The following is a 10179-nucleotide window of genomic DNA, read 5'->3' on the forward strand; positions in this document are numbered from 1 at the left end:
GGGGGGGGGGGGGGATGCTTTTTAGTTTGAAGTTTTCTCAGCAGTCTTCCTGGTTCTCCGTCGATGAGGGCTGGAGAACGTCGAGTCACCACTGGCCCACTTGTGTCACTTTTTCATCTTATATATATTCTTAGCTCCGCATGGTAGTTTATCAAGGCTTGATTGCACAAATCACGACAACAGTCTCTGTTTGATGTCTTCAGAAATATATCTTTCATTAAATCATAACTCAATATTACAGTATACCACATTAAACCCAGCATATCCGCCTACTCAATAGCAATAGATAACTGGACTGCTTTTTATCCATGTACATTTAACCCGATGACTATCATTATCTCACACTAATGATGAACTATACACAAACTGACACGTTAAGAAAAACACTTTGCAGCCGACCTGTCCACAGGGACTGAAAACTAAATGGGAAAAGGGTTGCTCCTCGTTGTGAATGTTTGAAGAAGTTGCTGGGAACACCTGAGCGTTTCCCAAAGATGGTGTGGCAAGTTGAAGACCGTCATGTCATCAAAACATGAATGTGAGTGACTGTGAGCCGGGTTCGAACGTGGCTGTCGTCAAAATACAAACCAGGGTTAATGCTGCCCTTCATTAGGAGTCAGGAGGTTATTACTCTCCATGCCTTCATGAGTCAGTGGAGTTTTGTTTAGAAGAGGACGTCCAAACAACGCTCTTTTCCTGTAGTTATAGAGAGATGAGTTATTATTCAAGCACTTCTTCATGCCTCGCCTCAAATCAATGCGCTCTTTGAATGTGTTTTTAGTTAGATGCACTAAATTAGGTCTGGGGTTTAGATTTGTATGTTTTGTTCGATGAGATAAAATGAGTCACCCCACTGATGAATGTCTAAGGCGTGTATGTGTCTTTAAAAACATCATTGTTAATACGTTTCAAGTCTCAACGTCATCCCGCCAAACATTAGCCACCTTTAGCTAAGGGAGTTACGTGAAGTCATGATGTAGCTCCTTGATAGCCTCAAGTTAGCTTCTTAAGTCTATTGATTGCGTAACAAGTATCATTTCTGCCTCAGAGCCTATGTTATGCACTATTCCAAAATCCAGCAGTAAAATCTCATTGGCTTTTTGTGGAGGGAACCAGGGAGATGCTAACTTCAGGGTTAGCCTATAACATACGCCATCAGGGCACCACTTTTGCCAATAGTTTAAATGGTGCGTATTCCAGTATGCATTGTTGTAAGCAACCACTAAATAAAAGTTACATGTAGAATTTAAACTACAAAACATTGGTATTTGCCAAACTTTCTGACGCCACTGGGGGCAGCATTGGTCCTGGATGAGTGACGCAGCCACAGGTATTAAAGATGAACCTTTTAGCGAGCATGTCACTGCAGCACGGCGGTGATCACATGTCCAAACGGCCGGTGGAAAAAGGGGGAAATCACTGATCGGACGAGACACTGCCCGGCAGCCGAGGGGCTGTAAGACCGCAGAATAAATCGACTCTTTCTCTTCGGTTTTTGTCCCCGCGCTTCGTCTCTCTCGTCTCCTGTTGATGTTGTTGTTGTTAATGTTGTTATTATCGACCTTGAGTTTGATCTCAACGCATCGTACTTGAATTACCTCGTTATGTGACCTCATGTTGCTTGTGTATTTTGTTTCCCTTTTTTTTGTTTCATTTTCACACTTTTTATTTGTGGAAAAAAAAAAGATGCATTGCACAACATGATGCAGCGATGTGTACGCAGAAAAAAATAAGTGCCACGGTGAAGAGATTTCTAATGTTGTTGTGTTTGTTTGTGCATTACATGTTACCAAACTTGGTATTATTAACCCCGCTTGTTAAAGAGTCGGTCGGTTTGGTCATTTGTTATAAAAGCTACCTCTAAGTTGTTTTCATTTTTTTGGCAAAAGCACATTTTATTTGTGTTTGTGTTTTGCATTATGTTATCATTGCTACTTCATCTCATGCTTCTTTTTTGTTGATTTATGATTGTCTGTGTTTTTCTAAGCAAAATGTACATAAAAGTGTAAGCGAGTACAAGAGGTTGATGGGATTTTGGAAAGTCGTTCAGAGAGGCGTTTATTCTTCTCTTATAGTCTCCCCCTCCCCCTCCGGCCACAGAAGAGCAGAGGAACGTAAACAAAAAAAGCAATTTTGAAGCCTTAAGTGACGAGTTGGGAAGCGGCAGATAAGAGGAAGTACTATTGCTTTTTGAGAGGGGTTCAAAACAAGAATTAAAACTTGAAAATGTGTGAATACAAGTGTAGTTTTGTAATGTGAAAAAAAACGAAGGTTCATGACAAACGCTGAACCGACGAGGACAGGTTTTATTTGCAGCGATGCAGAGTGCGTTGGACAATTGGAACTGCAAGTGGTAATCAAAAAAGAAAAAACCAAGAAGGTTAAAAATAGAGACTTCTCTCATGAACGTATTCCTGAACAAGAGCCAAAAGAGGCAATTTGATATATAAAAATTGTGATATTTTTGTATTCAGTGTCAGTCCTTTTTCCATTTGTGGAGGGTTACAGCAGGGCACAAATATTTGTATTTCTTTTATTTTTTACCTGTTTTAGTTTTCTCTCTATGGGTGTGAATCATTTTTGCCTTGCTCCCCTTTGATATTGTTGGACAAAAAAACATGTGTGTGAACATATTGTAATAATAAGTGTTGCTTTCTTGGATGTCAATTGCATTGTAGGGTGAAGGACTAAAATCTATCCGCCACAAATTCTACGAGTGTCTGTGACAAAATGTAAAAAAAAAAAGTTAAAAACAAAAAAATACGGCACGGCAGGGGGGCGCTGCCAAACCGACCAATTAGTACTTCACAACTTTTCAATCAAACTTGACTGTCAACATGTCTGTTGTTTTGTTTTTGTATTTGAAAAAAAAGAAGGGATGGCATGTCCCGTGGTGATTTTATTCTCAAACACTGTGAGCCGAGGGGCTTTTCCCCCCCTCGTGTAATATCCACCCACTATGATATACCGCGTCAGTCTGAACACCACAATGCAAGACCTGAGCAGTTATTCCTCTCATCGTCCTCTGAATGTTTTCTACTTTTTCGTGCGGGTGAAAGAGTGCGTTAAAGAGTGCGTAACTACGTGTGTGTGCGTGTGTGTATTCGTGGAAAAATGCACTAATCAGATCAGATACAAAATAAATATTCTATGCCACTTTTTTTCTCTATGTTGGAAAAGATATATATATACATTGGCATCGATATAGTTCTTCCCTCAGTGTTCCTCCGATGTTTTCTGTACTATCTTTGTGCCTAAAAATGGAATTTGTTCAACAAAAATGTCCATCTATATCTGCTTAGTTTCCGTATTTTTCAGAAGAAAATAAAAATGGTGTCTCCAGCACACTAGGGATGTCATGACGCTCTTAGTTTTTTATTTTATTCGTTTTTAAATCCTGAAGAGAGCAGGTCTGCAATAAAACCCTTAATGCAGATGTAACTACAAATCTGCATTCACTTATTTTCTCAGGCCGTGATTTGACAAAAGCATTTATTTAGCGCCATTTTCTGGAGACTGTCGGGACAAACTCGGCTCCAGTTAATAGTTTTTCTGCAAGAAAACGAATCCCAAGTCTAGTTTTTGACTTATTTGTTGCTCTTTTAGTCAGCAACAGGTTTGCTGATGAGTTTAAGATACAAAAGACCTCCATTTGGGCAGGTTGGCAGTAGGGAGTCCCCCTTCTGCTTTCTTCAGTTTTTTTATTAAAGTACTTTTTTCCTTTTCTACACAATGCATTTAAAAAATAGGGCGGGATCGGGGGAGGGTGGGGGGTTAAATTGTTCAGAGAGGAATCATGGCATCCCTGGAGCGGGCCCTCTGTGTTTTGGTGTGGTGTTTCTAGAACAAAGTAGCCATTTCATGCAGTGTTGCAAAAGCATGTGCCATCGAGGTCTAGACTAAAAACTGTTTTGAGTAACAAAGCACCAAGACATTGTATTTTTTTATATTAGCACTGAGGACCAATCGCCCTGTCGGACCAAGCTTAACGAAGCGTTTTATGTAACGAAGCTTTTCTCTCTTGTCTTTCCCCGGCTTTGTCTGTTTCTCTCCTCCATTGTTGTGACAGCACAAGTGCCAGTCAATTTGCTCTGTATTAAGAAAATAGTGTTTTTATTATGATTTGAATTATAGTTTTTGTCTACCTCAGCACCTAATCTTAGCCTAATCTTAGAAGGTGCCCAATTATTATTTTTTATTTTTCTTTATTTCTTATCGTTGTATGATTATTGTTTTTTTTGTGAAAATGTTGCATTAGAGCTTTGCAAAAGGTCCTTTGTCTTTTCCAGCGACAACGTGCTATTTCTTTCCGTGGCAGTACGTTTTTTTCCTGTTGTGCCACCAATCTATAGCCACCGTCTGTTGATAAAGAGGTTGTTCTTTTGATTTTGTTTTTATTTCCATGTAGAATCAAGACACCTCTCTTTGTAACATTTCAGTGTTCTCTGATGGAGTGTGAAAAAAAAATAAAAAGGAAAAATAAAAGATTTAATGCTGCAGGTTCTCCATGTTGTCACGAAAGTCAATGTTGTGCCTTTGATAGTGAAAAATAGAAGAAAAAAAAGAATATTTCTTTTTCTACATCCTACTAACGCTAGATTGTTTTTTGTAGTGGATTTTTTTTGTATTTTTATTTATGAGTCTCATAATAAAAATCAAATCATGATGTTCAGTTGTATACTTTCAATCTGCGGTTAGAAAAAAATAAAAAATGGACTTCATGTTGTTTTGTCTTAGCCCTTTTTCTGGCTCGATATGTGTTTCACAACAACAAATATAACTTACGCAATAGCTGTGTGTGTTTATTGTACTCCTACAGTACTTATACTACATACACTATCAATATATAGTATTTAAGTAAAATAAAATGGCTTCATTTACAACAATTTAATTTCTTTGTATAAAAACATTGTCATTTTTAATCCCTTATACGTCTTCACCTTTAAAGCACTTTTGCATGAAAGATAAAACCAAGAATGAAAAAATACATTTACTTCTTAGTGGAATACTAAGAAGTAAATGTATTTTTTCATCCAAATATATTTTTTTTTTTTAAATAATAATTAATTGACACAATAAGGAGTTACAGTATTTAACAACAGTGGTGCAGGAATGAGTCCGATAACCCAGAAATGAGTCAGCATGTTATCACTTCCTGTTGCCTGGTCTGTAAGTCAATGGTTTTATGAATATTTTTTAGGATAAATTAGTCTGTGGTTAACACTAATCAAATATAATTATATTCAACCACATAAAATCATCAGTAAATACTTCACTAGTGAGTGAAAAAACAAGTGTCTAAATGAGAAGACTAAACGTCATCACGCCCAACATTAGCCGCCGTTAGTTTAGTGGTGGTAACGTGAAGTCATGTGACCGTGCTGTAATTGCTTTATAGCACAACATTAGCCTCCTTTAGCTTAGCGGTGGTAACGTGAAGTCATGTGACTGTGCTGTAGTTCCTTTATAGTACAACATTAGCCGCCTTTAGCTTAGCGGTGGTGAGGTGAAGTCATGTGACCGTGCTGTGCCTTTAGCTTAGCGGTGGTGACGTGAAGTCATGTGACCGTGCTGTAGTTCCTTTATAGTACAACATTAGCCGCCTTTAGCTTAGCGGTGGTGACGTGAAGTCCTGTGACCGTGCTGTAGTTCCTTTGCAGCTACGTAAACTATTTAATTCAAAAATCCTAAAGTGGTGTTAATATGCATATAATCCTGCTGAACAAAACATGTAGGCCTAAATATCATAAACGTTTGAGATCATTTTTGCAATAATCCAAAATCCAACAGAAAAATCCCATTGGGTTTTTCTCTATTGAGCCCTTGCAATGCTAACTTCAGATTGGGTCTACAACAATTCATTATCACTGCACCGCTCTATAATTATATTTTAATACAGTCCATCTGCTACTAAACCCAGTAGAAAACCTTTCAAATAACCTAAGAAACCACATTATCTATCTGTACTAATACATGTAATTTCCAGTTGTCGTAATGTGTGAGACTGCATGCCTGCCGAGAGAAGACTTTATGGAAACATAATCTGATGCTAGAAAGCAAACTGTTGCATACATTCAATTTAGATTAACCTTCATTAACAGTTGAACTTCTCTCCCTCCACAGGCTGTTGTCTGTTCCCACATTAAAAGCTCCATTTCCTGTGTGCTAACAGTTTCTGCTGCACTTCAGGCCTCGCTGCCTTCTGTCTGCTCTCCACAGAGGTCACACATGCTGTCATTAGAGATGGTGTGTGTGTGTGTGTGTGTGTGTGTGTGTGTGTGTGTGCGCGCGCGCGCGTGCGCATTACGTGTGCAGCGCTATCGTGGCACATGATTGTCATTACAGAGGAAGTGAGCCGAGACACAGAGCTTCAGACAGATTCACCTGAGGCAGGTTTTAGTGGCACGTTGTTGCTCATAGTTGACCTCCAAGTAACAGAAACAGATAAAAGGAAAACAAATAATCAGATATCAGCAAATTACATTCAAAATCAATATTTTACAATGTTAATTGTGGGTGGAAATGCATTATTTTCAAGTCTTGTTTGCAAATTAGTCGTGTATATTCTTTTTTTTATGACACAGTGTTGGATTTATAAGTCATTACGAGATTGATATTTAAATTAATATTAATATTATGATTTCCAGAGGATGTTTAAAAGGTATTATTGTGACCTGAGCATTCCTCTAGTGCCACCATCAGGCCAAATACATGCTCTCCAGAGGATGAACCACTTCCAACCACAAAAGTGTACTTTATTTATTCAGCTATTTGCAAGGCTGAGAAAATGATTCGTCTTCAGAGAAAAACCTCCTTCGATTTGGTGATTTTACTGGATTATTATGTCGAACAATCGATAGAATAAGCTTTACAAATGGTCTTTATTCTGCTTTTCCTGTAGTGTGTTATAGGTTTGTGTGCATGTAAACGGTCTGCAAAGGCTATAATCCCAAAGTCTGGAACACTTGGGCTCCTATTGGCTATCGCTCCAACTCATTGTACGTGATAGACTAAGGGGCGGGACATCTCTAAGCGTTTGACCAATCACAACAAAGCCAGCAGAGATAACCAATCAGAGGAGACTGGGCTCTGGTTTCAGACAGAGGGTGAAAAGAGGTGCAAAAACACTTGAATTGCAACAAAACATCAACAGTATGCTTCGTTAATATTAGAAAGTGAGTCTCACAATTGATATGTCTGTGATTTCGTCCCCAAAAAGCAACAAAAAAAAGGAGAAGCTTGTCCAACAAATAAGTTTTACATGAAAAGTGTCCCGATATCGCCGCTACACTTTCTCATTTCCTCTGTGTTCTCATAAGGACGATCAGATCATGACTTCAGTGCGTTGGAAACTAATGAGGCCGCTCTCCACTTATGCACCAAACACTTTACCACACACTCTCTCTGCTTATTTATCTATTTATTTATGTTAGATTGTGGCATGAAAGGAAAACAGGAAATGAGGGAAGAAGGAAAGTCTCATTGTGAAGGGTTTGGTTGGTTTTTGGTGAGACTTTGATCTTACTTTGGGGCGAAGGAAAGGGCTGGTGAACAGTGAAGAGCCTTTGTGTTGCAGAATGACGCTCCATCGCTGATCTGTAAAACACTAAGTGCATTTTACTACGCTACTTTAATTTAAAAGCCTAAATTACTTTACGGATTAAGATTGTGCATGTAATAAACTTTTACCATAATGCTTCTCTAAAGATTAAACCAGTGGGATTACTGCTTGAGGTACAAATTATTCAATATATTACCAAAAATGTATAAATATTTTTATCAAAACGTACCCTTTGTCTACCACAGTAGTGGTAGTAGCTCCCTGATGCAACAATAATAACAATAATAACATCAAATATATTAATATATCGTATATGGACACGTACTGTAAGTAAGTAAGAAATTGAGGTACTTGCACTTTACTGGAGTATTTTAACCTTATGCTACTTCATACTTTTAATCCACTACATTTGTTTTACAAATTTAGTTACTAGCTACTTTGCAGATTGAGATTATAAATACGAAATATAAATCATATATTATTATAGGTTAAGCTACCCAGTCGAAGATAATAAGTTAATAAGTAATTAAATCAACCCCCATTTCTACAGGTGCAATATTGAAGTCAGGAACACATACATTTTAACTCAATATTTGAAATGTTGTGGTGCTTAAATGGGCCATTCTGCACAAAGAGTACCTTTTACTTTGGTACCTAAAGTATATGTAGGCTAATGCTAAAACTTTTGTTCTCTTTCTTAAGTACATCTTGACTGCAGGAATTGTAGCTACTTGTAGAGGAGTCATTTGACATTCATTGTATGCTACTTCTCCTTAAAGGTAGTAGGTAAGAATGGAGAATTTGAAAGTACTCAGCCGAAAAAAATCGGCCCCTTCCTTCGACACACACGTACGCACACATGACCAATGAGGGCACGAGATAAGTTTGTGCACGAGATGGAAGGCTGGCAGACAGGTAGGCCATCCAGTTATTTTAGCCAGACCGGCTCAGATGATTGGTCCTGCTTTTTACAGTACCACGGCTTCCACAGATGAAAATTGTATGTATTTATTGTCAAAGCATTTAATGTATTCATTGCTATCGGGATGTTAAGAGCATTCCATGGAATATAACAAGTGTTTCTGAAGTGAATTACCTACCCCACCTTTAACTAATACTTCTTCTTAGTGGCACTATCCCAGAGGATCTGTGCAGCTCCTCCCTGATGTTTTTGTGTATGGCGCCATCTGCTGGCTGCATGGTGAACTAGAGGGGGAAACTCTTAATCTGCAGTTTTAAATAATAATATATCATAACGTTTTTAAAGTGGCTTCCAAGAGAACAACTTTCTTCCTTGTACTTTGGAAAACACCAGAAGAAATGAAGAATAACATATTCCTATCCTAGTTATAAGAGTAGTAATGATTCAATAAGTGACAACAAATTGGTAAACATATAACTTAAATTACACAAAAACATTTCAGAAATGTTGGAAATGAAATGAAATGATGTGCCGTATTTTTGAAAAGGTACATTTTGATAATGTTGACACTTTATTTGATTTATTGAAATATGATTAAATAGACAATTCCTTCTTTTTCATTGTATAATATTTCAACTCGTCTCTTGTTGCAACACAGCTGTGTTTAATTACAACAGTTATTATACAGATGTTATTACATACAGTGACGAAATACCGTTAAAATGATGTTGATTATCATTCTCCTTACAGGCTTATGATTTACAATATAGTGAAAGGTTATGAAAAGCATGAATAATTCATGTTAATATATTTGAAATGTCACATGCAATCAATACATGTAGTGCAAAGAACATATGCATTTGTTGCCTTAATAATATAAAATCCATGTACATACTTATTTTCTATATTCATATAGGTGTTTTACATTGCTTTATTACAACTTTAAGCATTCACAAACATCCTGCAGCTGTTTCTTAGTCTATATTTTAATTTAAACTGTCTCATGAATGTTGGATATCTCCTGGTTTGACAGCTTTTAAAGGCACATATTTTAGAGGCGCTATTTTATATTTGTTTTGATTTGGGTAAATATATCCCAAAACGTTTTCCTCCAAGACACGACCAGAGCAAACATATTTACAGATTGCAACAGCCTTGCATTTTCTTTTCTCAGTTAAATGACATATATAAGTATGTTGGTGCCTTTCATGCTTGGGCAACTTGTTAATATACCTCTAGTCCCAACTACAGGAGCCTCTTCCTGTCCCATCACCATGAGGCTGCCTCTCTGAATCCACAGAGCTGTACAGGCCATGGAGCTGAAACTCTGGCCTTTTGAATTCAACGCTCTCGTGTGTGTGTGTGTGTGTGTGTGTGTGTGTGTGTGTGTGTGTGTGTGTGTGTGTGTGTGTGTGTGTGTGTGTGTGTGTGTGTGTGTGTGTGTGTGTTTTTCTGTATTTAAGTACATGTTTCTGGTATCAGTACTTTACTCCACTACTTATTTTTCTAACAACTTTTTATTTTCTACTTCTTACATGTTGAACCCACATACCTGTACTTTCTACTTCTCACATTTTCCAAACAGGCTGGTTCCTTTAGTTTGAATGTGTGTTTGGTGGCGTGATCATTATTATTTAGAGTCATTGCGTGCCTATTGATTTGAACACGATCCGTGTATCCATCATTTCCTGGTCTT

At 37.6% G+C, this 10179-nt stretch overlaps 1 protein-coding gene across 1 annotated transcript in view; it reads right to left on the minus strand.

The window, feature by feature from the left end:
• Nucleotides 1-10179, minus strand: part of LOC104954612 (5-hydroxytryptamine receptor 3A-like) — a 28702-nt gene that overhangs the window by 15503 nt on the left and 3020 nt on the right. The gene's annotated exons all lie outside the window — the stretch shown is intronic.

The sequence above is a fragment of the Notothenia coriiceps genome, unplaced genomic scaffold, assembly GCF_000735185.1.
Source record: "Notothenia coriiceps isolate Sejong01 unplaced genomic scaffold, NC01 NC01_scaffold00023583, whole genome shotgun sequence".
NCBI lineage: Eukaryota > Metazoa > Chordata > Actinopteri > Perciformes > Nototheniidae > Notothenia > Notothenia coriiceps.